Source organism: Suncus etruscus, chromosome 19 (assembly GCF_024139225.1).
Source record: "Suncus etruscus isolate mSunEtr1 chromosome 19, mSunEtr1.pri.cur, whole genome shotgun sequence".
Lineage (NCBI taxonomy): Eukaryota > Metazoa > Chordata > Mammalia > Eulipotyphla > Soricidae > Suncus > Suncus etruscus.
The window spans coordinates 15,340,713-15,353,912 of record NC_064866.1 but is presented as its reverse complement, the minus strand read 5'-3'; positions in this window follow the sequence as shown (position 1 = coordinate 15,353,912).

The window sequence follows — 13,200 nt, the reverse complement described above, 5'->3', positions numbered from 1 at the left end:
TTGTAGTCATTACAATATACTTGCTGACTTTATAAGTAAACAAATCAGATAGCAGCAGTAGTAAATATCAAGTCTAAAAATATTTGCTCACCTTTATGAACTAGTGGCTTTATCAATACATACTGCAGCAATTTGCAGAAAAATGTCTCTGGAGTTAACTAGGCTTATTAGCATAATATATAGTGACAATATTTCAAAGTCATAAAATAGTTGAGTTTATAATGCTAAAGTGGCAGGTTAAGATTTAAGATAATTAAGATGTGGGGGATTAGGGTGTTTGCCTTGCAGGAAGCTGACCCAGGACAGATTTCAATCTATCTGGTGTCCCATATGGTCCTCCAAGCCAGGAGCAATTTCTGAGCACATAGCTAATGGAGGAAGAGAAAAGTGAGCTAGAAAAAGAAAGAAAGGAAAGAGAAAGAGAAGGTAAAGAGAGAAACCAAACTTAAATTGAATTGTGGCCTATTTTATCTAAGATTTGAAATGCCAATAGTGACAAAGAAAAACCCAGGAAATTTGATGTTGAATGAATCCTAGCATGTATTTGTAAGTATTATGTATAAAACATTTTTAATACCTTCCTGGAAATTTTATAGTACAAATATGCATAAGAATGTGGTTATATAATGAGATTGTATGAAGGAAATGGAGATCCTGTTTAGAGTACAGGTGGGGGTCGGGTGGGGAGGAGGGAGACTTGGGACATTGGTGATGGGAATGTTGCACTGGTGATGGGTGGTGTTCTTTACATGACTGAAACCCAAGCACAATCATGTATGTAATCAAGGTGTTTAAATAAAAAAAAAAAAGAATGTGGTTATATAGGGCAAGAGTGGTGGCGCTGGTGGTAAGGCATCTGTCTTGCATATGCTAACCTAGGATGGACCATGGTTCAATCTCTGGCGTCCCATCTGGTCCCCCAAGCTGGGAGCAATTTCTGAGTGCATAGCCAGGGGTAACCCCTGAGCGTCACAGGGTATGGCCCCAAAACAAAGACAAAACAAAACAAAACAAAATGTGGCTAGATGAGGTCCCAAGCGATAGCACACGGTAGGGCATTTACCTTACATGTGGCCAACACAGGATGGAAGATGGTTCGAGTCCCGGCATCCTATATAATCCCCTGAGCCTTCCAAGAGTGTTTTCTGAGCACAAACAAGGAGTAACCCCTGAGCATTGTGGGTGTGACCCAATAACCAAAAAAAAATGTGGCTAGAAAAATTCATGATCACCTATACACAAATTTGGAAAATAAAATTATTTAGATTTGAAATAATTCTCTTTTAGCAAATGATATTAAGTAATTCACCTCCACATCATAACTTTGGCACAATATAGAAATGGCAGTAGACTTAGATACAAATGCTGGAGTCACTTCCTCACATTCAAGGAAATATTTTGTTAAGCCTTCTAACCAAAGAAGTGAATTTATTCCTCCAATGACCAAGGCTATTAAATCCACCTAAGAAAAGGAGGCTTACACCTGTGAATGGTTAATCTAGCCACTAATTCAGAGTTCTAGGCTGCCACCAAATAGAATTAAATTTTTTATTATTTTTATGACTTGTCCTAATGCCCAGTACACCTAAGCAATTGTAATTTACACACAAAAATAAAAGCTCAGGGAAAAGAATAGCCATCTTTTAATATATCCCGAAGGGCTGGCTTCTGACTGAAAACATAAAGCAAATAAAATACTTAGCTCACACAATTAAAATGCCCTTGTTTTCTATAAAATAAAATGTGTTCATCTATAAATAACTACATAATGAAGACTTAGGAGCTATCATCATACTTCGTGTTGATAGGAACTGAGATTGAATGAGCAGAAATAGTACAATTAAAAAATTATCTCCAAGACTCTTATTTTAGAGATGAGTATACTGAGACCTGGAGATGTAGAAACAGAAACTGAATAAGTCCTTTTCCTTATTGTGGACTCTTTAGCACACTTAAGCTTATGATTATATTTTTTGTTAATTTTGTCTTTGGGATATAAAGAAAGTTTCTCTGGGTATGATTGTTCTCCTATATCTTTGGTTAAAATATTCTGAATATTCCCTACCTCATTTCTAAATAAACTTGATGTTTGGAATCAGCAATTCTCTCTACATTTCTTTTCCTATAACAAATATGACAGTCAGGATGTTCATGGGATATTTAATGCCAGTGGAACTCTCCGTGCTAATGGATAATTGCTCTTTGTGCTTTCCTCACCCATTTATGACCTCCCAAATCACTGAGTCCTTGTCCACCCTGTTTACTTGCTGTCCCATTCTAGGATCTTATTTATATCCCAGAAGAACAATATATTCTAACACCATGGAAGTCATTTATCTCCTGTTGTGGTCACCTAGCCTACCACTGACCTATTTCAATATCATATTTTCATAACGAATAATATTAACAGTAGGAAGAAAGATATTTGCTTTTACATAAAATTGAAAACATACATAAAAACTTAACTTATGAGGATAACATCAAAAATTAACCTAGGGGAATTATTTTTTCAGTCTTTGGACCACACCTGGTGATGCTCAGGGGTTACTTCTGGCTATGCGCTCAGAAATTGCTCCTGGCTTGGGATACCATATGGGCTGCTGAGGATCAAACTTTGATCCATCCTAAGTCAGCCACATGCAAGACACGTGCATTTATTTGCCTTACTGCTTGCATCACTGCTCCAAACCCTGTGTATTTTACTTTTAAGGATGAAATGCCCAGTATACTTCTGTTAGTCCTAATTTTTCTAGCTTCTAATTTAGGGATCTCATATTTTTGCTAGCATTCTGCCTAGTGGATCTGTCTAGTAGCAATAATGCGGTGTTGAAAGCTCCCACTTTTATCATGTTTCCATCCATAGTTTTCTCTAAATTTATGAGAAAAAGCCTTACATATTTTTCTGTGTTTACATTTGGTGCATAGCTGTTAATCAGAGTTAGTACTTCTTGGTTTATTGTTACCCTTATCAATAAGTAGTGACCATATTTTTTTTTCTTATTACATTCTTGAGGTAGAATGCAGTTTGATCAGATATGTGTGTGGCTGACCTAACTTTTTTTTAACTTTCCATTGGCTTGTAAAATTGTTTTCAATCCTTTTACTCTGTGCCTGTGTCTATACTGAACTTTTAAGTTGTGTTTCCTGCAGGCAGCAGATGTCTGGGTGTTGTTTCCTGATCCATTCCTCTACTCTATGCCTTTTGATGGGAAAGTTTAGTCCATTGATATTTAACGATACTATTGACAGAGCTGTTGTGACATTATATTGTATAGGGTTGGTTTTTTGTTCCAATTGGAGATTTGGTTTGTGTAATTGCTCTTTGAATAGTTCATTTAGGGTTGGTTTGGTTAATGCAAATATTGAGAGTTATTTCTTGTACTAGAATGTTTTTAATCCTCCTTCCCATGTAAATGAGAGTTTGGGTGGGTGGTGGACTGTAGGTTAAAAGTTTTTATATACCCTTTGATCTGTGCAAAAGCCAAGATTGATATCTACAGATGACTGACTGTGACAACCATGACTGAGCAGAACATATCTTGGGAGCAACAAAAAAGTCCTTGTCTAGGTTTTGGTCTGCGATCTATACAACATCCAAGATTTCTAATTCCAAAGATCTGACTGAGACAATTGTAAGTGAACTGGTTCTGGAAACATAATGAAAGGCTCTATCCCAGGCTCCATACTGGAATCAGTGCAATGACCAAGACCATCAATTAAAGAAGAGGGATTAAAACAACAGTGAAGGAACAGAACTTGTAGAACGACAAAGAAAGTCTTCATTGTAAGCTCTGTTCCTGGACCTGTGCAGATACCAAGATCTCTAGATATACAGGTCTGATTTTATCACCCTTGAAGGAGCTGATGCCTTCCATACACCACAAAGGCACCGAGGGGAGAGTAAACGAACATGCAAGGAGTCTATAGTTATTCCCATGACAGTATACTTCAAAGGTGGAGAAACCCTGTAGATTTTAGGCCAAGGGAATTCCCTCTCTAATGTCCCCAATATTTACTATGCCCATGCAGGAAAAAAAAATCAGCATAAAATAATCTTTTTTTTATTTATTTGTCTATTTATTTATATTTTTTATTTCTTTGTTTGGGTTTGGATATTGAAGTTGTTGTTTCCGTTTTTCTTTTTTTCTTTTTGTGCTGTTATGCCTTCATTTCAGAACCGTGGTTATTATGTGGTGCATGTCTTTATTGCTGTAGTGCTCACTGGATTTTTTTTTTTTTAATGTGAGATCTCCTTTTTTATGGTAGTGATGTTTCACTTCCTTTTTCCCTTTTCTCTCTCAAACTGAGGCTGAGAGCCTCTAAAAGCACTCCTCCCATTTTTGGCTTATTTAATTTTTACCCCTTTTTATTGCTCTTTATTCTTCAAAAAAAAAAACCCCAAAAAACAAAAAACCACATAACTTGAACTATCTAGTACTGCCTCTCAAATAGAAGGAGAAAGAGTGGATGGTATCAAGACCAAATAGTTGTATGATCACCAAGAATTAAGCTAGACACAGAGGGGACCACTTATACTAGCAGCCCAGGAAGTTAGGGTGGGGGATATGGGATACAAGATGAAAACAGGGGTTGAAGGAGGACAACTTTGGTGATGATAATTCCCCTGACACATTGTTAATATGTACTTAAAATATTACTGTGAAAGATATGTAAGCCACTTTGGTCAAAATAAAAGATATATATAAAAAGTTCTCAGATTCAGTAGTTTGAATATATCATTTCACTTTTTTCTCTCCTGGAATGTTTAAAATAGAAGATTTTGTTTAATTCTTATGTTTTGTTCTTTATACTTGAGGATTTTCTTCTTCTTTAAAGAGTCCATCACTCTGTTTTTTGCCATTTGAATTATTAAATGCCTTTGTGTTGCTGTTTTGGCATCTTTATTCCCCTTGAATTTGTAGAAAAACTTTTCCCAAGAGTGGGGAAGTTCTCTGTTCATATTTCCCTCACTACTTGTTCTTCCCATTTCCTATTTTCTTCCCCTTCTGGTATTCCTATAATTCAAAGATTATTTCTCTCACTTTTTATTCATTAAGCACCTTACATTTTCTTCCAGTGATTTATCTTTCTTTTCTTTTTTGACATTTTTACCACTGTCGGCTAGTAATTTGTCTTCAAATTCATCTATGTGATTCTCCACCTGTGCAATTCTACTATTATGGCTTGCTAACTTGGTTTTTAGTTCCTTCAGTTCCATTTGTATGGATACTTTCATCTTCTGAAAGAGTTCTTTGAGTTGGTTGGATTGTTCATCTATAGATTTTTTAATTTGCATACTAGTGACTCCTTGATTTTCATTGCTAAATAAATGTTGATTTTAGGTCCTCATCTATAAGGTTCAGGCATTTGGGTGGACTTGGACATTTGCCAAGATTTCTCTCCCTATCCACCACAATAGGTGTCTTCCTTAGCTTCCCCATTGATCTTTTGATCTTTGTATTTAATAGTCTGAAGTGCGGTAGTATCAGAGTATTTAAGAAAGTGATCTATTGCATTTTATTTAATGAAATCTTTTTTTTTTGTGGTTTTTGGGTCACACCCGGCAGTGCTCAGGGGTTACTCCTGGCTCCATGCTCAGAAATTGCTCCTGGCAGGCACGGGGGACCATATGGGACGCTGGGATTCGAACCGATGACCTCTTGCATGAAAGGCAAACGCTTTACCTCCATGCTATCTCTCCAGCCCCATTTAATGAAATCTTGATTGAGGTATATCTTCTTTAGAGGTTGCTTTCTAAACTACTAGCAAGGTTGTCAAAGTATGATAAAAATTTTGCATACTAGTTTATTATTTTTGTTCAACTGGTTTTTTGAGCTGTGTATTTTCTAAGATACAGAATTGTTAGATCTAATCTGCCAGGAACTCTATGATATAAATTTTAATGACTTCTTTTTTGGGAAAAGGAGTGCTGATGGTAAGCAGGGGGGTTTCATTAATGACACTGGAACTCAGAAGGGGGCTGAAGGATGGGTGGAAAGAGGACCTGTTTGCTTTTGGTGGAGAGAATAGGATGGGAGTTTCCATGTTCCTACCCAACACGGGCCTGACTATCCCCAGAGGACAATATATCAGCAATGGCACTGGTACCTGAAAGGAGGCTGAGGAAAGACCAAAATTTCAGCGTTCTTTGTGCTTGGTGGATGGGATTAAGATGTGAGGCTCCCTATTTCCTCTGAGACAAAAACCTGGCTGGTTCCAAAGTGCAGACTTTAAGTGATGGCACTGAAACCCAGCTATTTGTTGTATATTTTAAAAATACAATATATAGGGGCCGGGTAGGTGGCGCTGAAGGTAAGGTGTCTGCCTTGCAAGCGCTAGCCAAGGAAGGACCGCGGTTCGATCCCCCGGCGTCCCATATGGTCCCCCCAAGCCAGGGGCGATTTCTGAGCACATAGCCAGGAGTAACCCCTGAGCGTCAAACGGGTGTGGCCCAAAAACCAAAAAAAAAAAAATACAATATATAAATATTTTTCTTGTCTAAAAAGCCTAGTTTGTTATTTTTCTATTTTATCAACAAGTGTGAGCTTCCTGAATGAAGGACTTTTATTTTGGATTATTTTCAAGCATCTTTTATTGATAATCACTAATTAGGATGTCTAATTTTAAACATAATTGTTTTTAGCAAATATTCAGGAATTATAAATAAGAAAATAATGCAGCTATACAAAACTCTGGTCCAATAACATATCTTTGGGCTACCAGTGCATAAATTCCTATTTTTCCTTACTGATCAGATCTATTCAGAGTTTCTGTAAATATGAACATATGAAATAGAACTTGAGCAGAATAAAAATTCTTGTATTTTCTCATTGGAAATAAAGCTACACTTATTTTAACTTGCTATTTGTGATTTAAAAGAGTTTCTTTTTTTCAATTAGTGTCTATGAAACCATAAATTACTTAACCAAATATAATTGCAAATCTTATAATCTCTTTTTGACTTTGAAATGTGACAAATGATTTTAGAAAACAAACTAAATTGGAAAAATCCGAATTACTCAGTCTATTGTGACACAGTCCCTATAATGTTCTCAGATAAGCTGGGTTTGCAATTTCTAAATATAAAATGGGAGACATAGCAAATAGCAGCCTTTATTATTATTTAAATTAAACAATCAAGATTTTTATCAATTTCAAATTATTTGACTTAAAATATTGCAGTAATCTGTTTATAATACAGCAAAGCCTCACCACTTTCAGATAATTAATTTTTGTATATAATAATTATACTAAAGCATACTGTCCAAGAATGGCAGTCAGTATTACTGTAGCATCTGGTAATTTTGTAGTATGTATGGACCAATGTCAATCAAAGTCAAGGATGAAAAGGGAAATATTTTATATATTAATAACATATTATTTAAGCAAAGATAGTGACATTTGGTCTTTGGATAATGAAGGTTAGATAGAGGAAATACATTATTTGCTTATATATAAATTATTTCAGGAATGTACATCATAGTGAGGATCACGTAAAAGGATGAGAGCAGGCGCATGCTTTTTTTATTTTTATTTGGGGTTATATATGCCATCCAACTTAATGGTACTGAGGAGGAAGAATAAAAAGAGTCCTGAATAGGATCTTTCTACAATGGAGGAGTGCAAAGCATAAATTAGTCAGGGACAAGAGAGACAGAATAGAACTAACAAAGAAGATGGCACAATGGTTTATATTTTTGCACACCATCACATTTCAGCAGTTATATGAGAGATTCTGACAACTACCTAGAGATATGCATGTAGCATATAGCAGTATCGAAGACAAAACAATGTGACCAGGAGCCTTTTGAACTCTAATTCTATTACTAAAGCAAGTGTGTTCTATCTGCATATATTAATAACAGTAATAACTATCTGCATATGTTTTTTCCAGTGGATCTACTCCCGGTTTAGTGACTGAGGAAGTCATGTATTCCAGAAAGTGCAACTAAAAAATTCTCAGTCTAAGTTTGAAGGGGCTATATAGAACAAACATTTCTCTTGATCTGAGCAGTTCTATGAGCATGCTCTGTGTAATATAAGAAATAAATCATTGCATTAAACTAATGGTTTAATTTATTGCAACATATATTAACCTATCCTCACAATAACAACTAGACAGGCACAAAATTGAATATACTCTTTGATTTATGTTGAACTGAAGATTTGTGAACATTGTACAATCATATGAAATAATTCTATCGATTAGTCTTAGGGTAGACATCTAGAAATAGCTTAGTCTGGTAGCATGGTATACCTCTGTAGAAACTAAGTTATTGCATGTGCTTTGGTATTTATTGTATTTTTATAGTATTTGAATCTGTCAACCATGAGTTAAATAAATCTCAAAAATTGTAGATTGTTAAATATTAAATTTGTAGTGTGAGCATTTAAAAGGTTTAAATTCCATTTTACCTTGCAGGTATTCATCAGTAATATTTAACATTTAAATTATATTACCTTGGGTCAGAGAAAAATTACAGGAATGGAACCATTTACTTTGTCTTGCATACAACTGGCCTGATATTTGGCCGATCAACTCCCAACACTGCATGTATATTCAGGCACCTCCAGGAGTGACTCATGAGCACAGAGCTAGCAGTAGTCCCAAATATTACCAGGAATGGTATATATAGTTATATATATATATATCTGTATATTCATATACATACATTATATCTATTAATTGTATACTATATATGTATATATGATATATGTATTTATATATACCATTTCTGATATATATGTATTTTTCCATTCAAAATATCTAAATTTCATATAAAAGGTCCAGAAAAAAAGCTAAATTTTTATTTTATTTCAAAAAATTTATAGATTTATAAAGTATATTTAAACAGAGTAAAAATTTAGCGGAATATGTATCTCCATTTAGCAGCCAATATTAACATGATTTATATGAATATATTGAAAAGGTAAGCTTCTTATTACATGTTTGTCATATTTAATGTCTCAGCTTGACAGGGAAACAGTGGTGAGTTGAAATATATTTCTGACTGTGTCTACAATGGTGTTTCTAGATAAGATTAACATTTTACTTGGGATATTAAGTATAGCATTTTATCTTTTCCAACATGTATCATTCAATCTGTTGAGGTTTGATGGAACAAATAACAGTGTAGGAACGTTGAATTTCTTCTTTATTCTTATCTACTGAGCTCTCTTTGGCTATCCTTGAATTGAACTTAGATGTTGCATTGGTGCTGGAACTTAACCCACTCACTAGCCTTGGTCTCTAGTTTCCAAATAGTAAATTGTGGCAGTTTACTTCTCAGTCTTCCTACTTGAAAAAACCAGTTCTTATAATACATCTCTTTTTATTTTCTCTGTATCTATGTCTATATAGACATTTGTATGTTTGTATAATTTTACATATAAAATGTGATATAAATAATGTTAGGAAGTTGTGGGACAATATAGTACCATCATATAATTTATCTGTTAAAGATGATGTTGTTACATAAAAGTAGTTTATGTTTGTCACTTGAAAGTGCCTGTAATAGGGGCCGGAGCAATAGCACAGTGGCAGGGCATTTGCCTTGCACGTGGCTGACACAGGCCAACCAGGGATCAATCCGGATTCAATTATTGGCATCCTATTTGGTCCCCTAAGCTTACCAGGAGCGATTTCTGAACACAGAGCCAGGAGTAAATCCCCTGAGCACCACCGGTATGTCCCAAACAAACAAACAAACAAACAAGTACTCTTAACAGACAAATAGGAATCAGGATAGGCAGATATTGTTTTCTTCATGTACTTCTGTTATTTTACCTCTTTTTATAATGAGCATATATTCTTTATGAAAGACAATAGCTAAAGAAATTAAATACTGAAATAATATTTGATAGATGAATTCCATGAATATTCTGGTATAGACTCCAATGCAAAATTTTATCATAAAATGAAGAAAAGTCGACTAGTCAAAATAGGGATCAAAATTGCAAGAGGTCATTTTGCATTTCAGAGATGATTAATAATTTCTAGCCAAAATATCTGTTTTTATGTAGAGGTCAGAGCTGTAAATCTTTAGTTACTAAGGGATGATAACAATGCAAAGTCTTTATGCACTGAGAATTGTTGGTCTGTTTTTAATACTAAGTTCTCAAGCACTTTTTTCTTTTATTTATTTTGAGGGGGCACACCCGGCAGCACACAGGGATTACTCCTGGCTTTGTGCTAAAAATTGCTTCTGGCAGGCTAGGGGGACCATATGGGATGCAGGGGATTAAACCAGGGTTCTTTCTGGATCAGACGCATGAAAGGCAAATGTCCTGTCACAATGCCATCACTCTGGCCCCTCAACCACTTTCTTCCTAAAATATAAGGACAGAATAGTAAATAAGAAACAGGGTTTGATGGTTTGTAGCAAGTGTTTGTCAACTACTACATCTGAGTATACAAATAAATCTGAGTTTACAAATAATATCACTTGCAGAGCATTGATTAAGAAAATAAATAAGGAAACATAGGTAGCATAAAATAACCATCAGACAGTACAATCTGACCTACTGAAGTCTTCTGGAGGTTGGAATCATCCAGTATATATATATATATACATATATATACATATATATATATATATATACCATAGCTATCTTGTTGTTACATTACTGCCAAATATCCATTTTCTTTATTACACTATTCTGAAAAATTAAGATTTGCATGGACATTGACATATTTATACAGTAATGTCAAAGAGCAAATAGTCTACAAAAGTTCTTTTCAATATTGTAAACAGGGACTGGAAGGTGGTATAGCAATTAAAGCATTGCTTAGTATAGACCTGGCCTAGATCAGTTCTGGTAATGATCCTGAAAACATGACATAGTCCTGAAAACATTGCTGAGTACATCCCTAGAAGACTCTGATCAGCAGTGGGTATGAGTCTGGAATACCCCAGCATCTGCAGATGTGGCCCATGTAATCCTTGGCACTGTCACACCTGAAAAGCAACAGTTTCTTAGGTTTTTGCATTGACCTGCCAATACTGAAGGATGAGAATTACAATTTTAAGGAGCCTCCTGGCTTTGCAAGCATCACTCAGGAACCCCCTCAACCCCACAAGTTGCAATAAAAACAAGAGATTTGATAAGGCAAGAAAAGTGGGCCACGTCTTAAATTTCTTTTTAAGTCTTTCTCTTTCGTCTTTTTAGTTTTCTAGTCACAGCATTGTAGGGGGGGCAGGGTTAACTACCTCATATGAAGCCACTTGCTTAAATCAAAGAAATTTCTTAATCAGAATAGGTCTCCTAGTACTCAGATGCAGCAATCCCGGGGGCCTTCTCAAAATGTGTATTTTACAGTCAATCATTTCTCCATGCTGTCATATGACCTAATGCCCTGATTGTCTCTGTCTGGGACAGTGATCCATTTCTAATGTTTGAAGCTACAGTTTTTGAACTCATAAACTGTAAACGGTATTAAATAAACTGCCTTCTGATTGATGAGTGCTGCTCTCCTAGGCTAATTTCTCATCTAAACAGTGATATGAAAATTCTTGCTAAAGGGTTGGTGACAGGACTAAACGGGGGTAATAGCAGACTTAATCAAGAAAGACAAATGGGATTCATTAACAACTGGCACTCAGCAGACAATCTTCAGAGACTTCTCAGTACAATCTCATTGGTCCAATCGAAAATAATTGCGTGCTACTTTTATCACGGAATGCAGAACAAGCCCAGTGAAAAATTCTATTGCTGATATTAAGTAGAATTCAGATTTAGATTGAATTTTGTTTCAGACAGCCCCACTTAGGATGGAAAAGAAGAAGAAAAAAAAAAAACACCCAAACTCCAAGTCCTCCTGCATTGACATGAAGGGAAATATGAGAAGAGAATGGTGCCTAAGTTGCTGTCGGTGGGGGAAAGTAATTTATGCTATTTCTGAAGTTGCCCCACAGTATTTCCCCACATCATCTTTCGTTTTTTATTTCCCTCGTGTGTCAGTCAAAAGTAGAGAATTTAGAAAACCCAATACACTATAAGGAAGGAACCTCAGAAAGAAAAAAAAAAGTGAGTTAGGCTTGAGAACAATAGAATTAGTATTAGGAAAAATATGTTTTGCTTGTACTTGTTGACATTGGCAATTGCAGATTTATCTTTTGCTGGCATATAATTTTATTTTGGTAGAAGAAACTAATTATATGACTTTCATCTTGCTGATTGATGATAGTGTCTTGATTTTTTAATTCTGTGGTTTTTGGACTTGTGTATTTTGAATGTAAAGAGTGTACTTCCGATTGGGCTGTGAGTTCTACATTCTCAGTTCTGCAGAGATAACTAATATTTGCCACATGCTTACATTTGTCGTTTACTATATATTCCTTCTAAAGTATGAGGTATAAACCGGCTTTACAGAGAGGAAATGTGATGATGCACAAAGCCAACTGATATCTTATTTTCAGTTTTCTTCATCTTTAGCATTAAGGTTTTAGGGCAGGAGAGATAATATCAGAAGACAGGGTTTTCTGCCTCACTTGACACCAATTTGGATTTGATCTCCAGCAATACATAAGGTCTCCTAAGTGTCACTCGCAGTATTTTCTTTGAGATCCAGGCACACCACAGTGCTCTTGAGCACCCTAGTGTGTAGTCATTTTTTTTTAATTTTACAATTGCCTCAAACCCCTATCTAGCCAGATTGAAAGGAAATATATATTGCAGACTAAAACAATTCACTGCTATGCATTCTTTCTTTCTCATCTGACCAGAGATGCACCACTCAGAAGACCTCAACTATGGCAAGTGACACTCCAGAATTCTTCAGTTTTCACCAATTTAATTCATGTCAGTGTCTTCTCTAAGCGATCCTTTTCCTAAAAGTTTAATCTTGGCAAGTCCAAGGAACTGACTTCAGACTTCATTATAAACAGGTTTTGGTAATAGAAAATCCAACCTCTGCCTTGATACTCACCAAGATAACTATTGGGAATGCCCTAAGTTGACCCCTACAGTCTCCTATTGCGGTCACATACTACTTATCACTAAACTTAGTGCATAATTCATTTTTTCTTTTATTCTATTTTGCTTTGTTTTTCATATGCTGGGCCTTTCTAAACTTGTCCTCTATACTAGCTGCTTAGATTTAATCATATCTATATCTGATCTTGTAGAAATGAACCTAAACACCAATGTGTTTTATTTTAGAATTTGATGTCAGTTGTTTCTAAACTTCAGAAAGTTAAT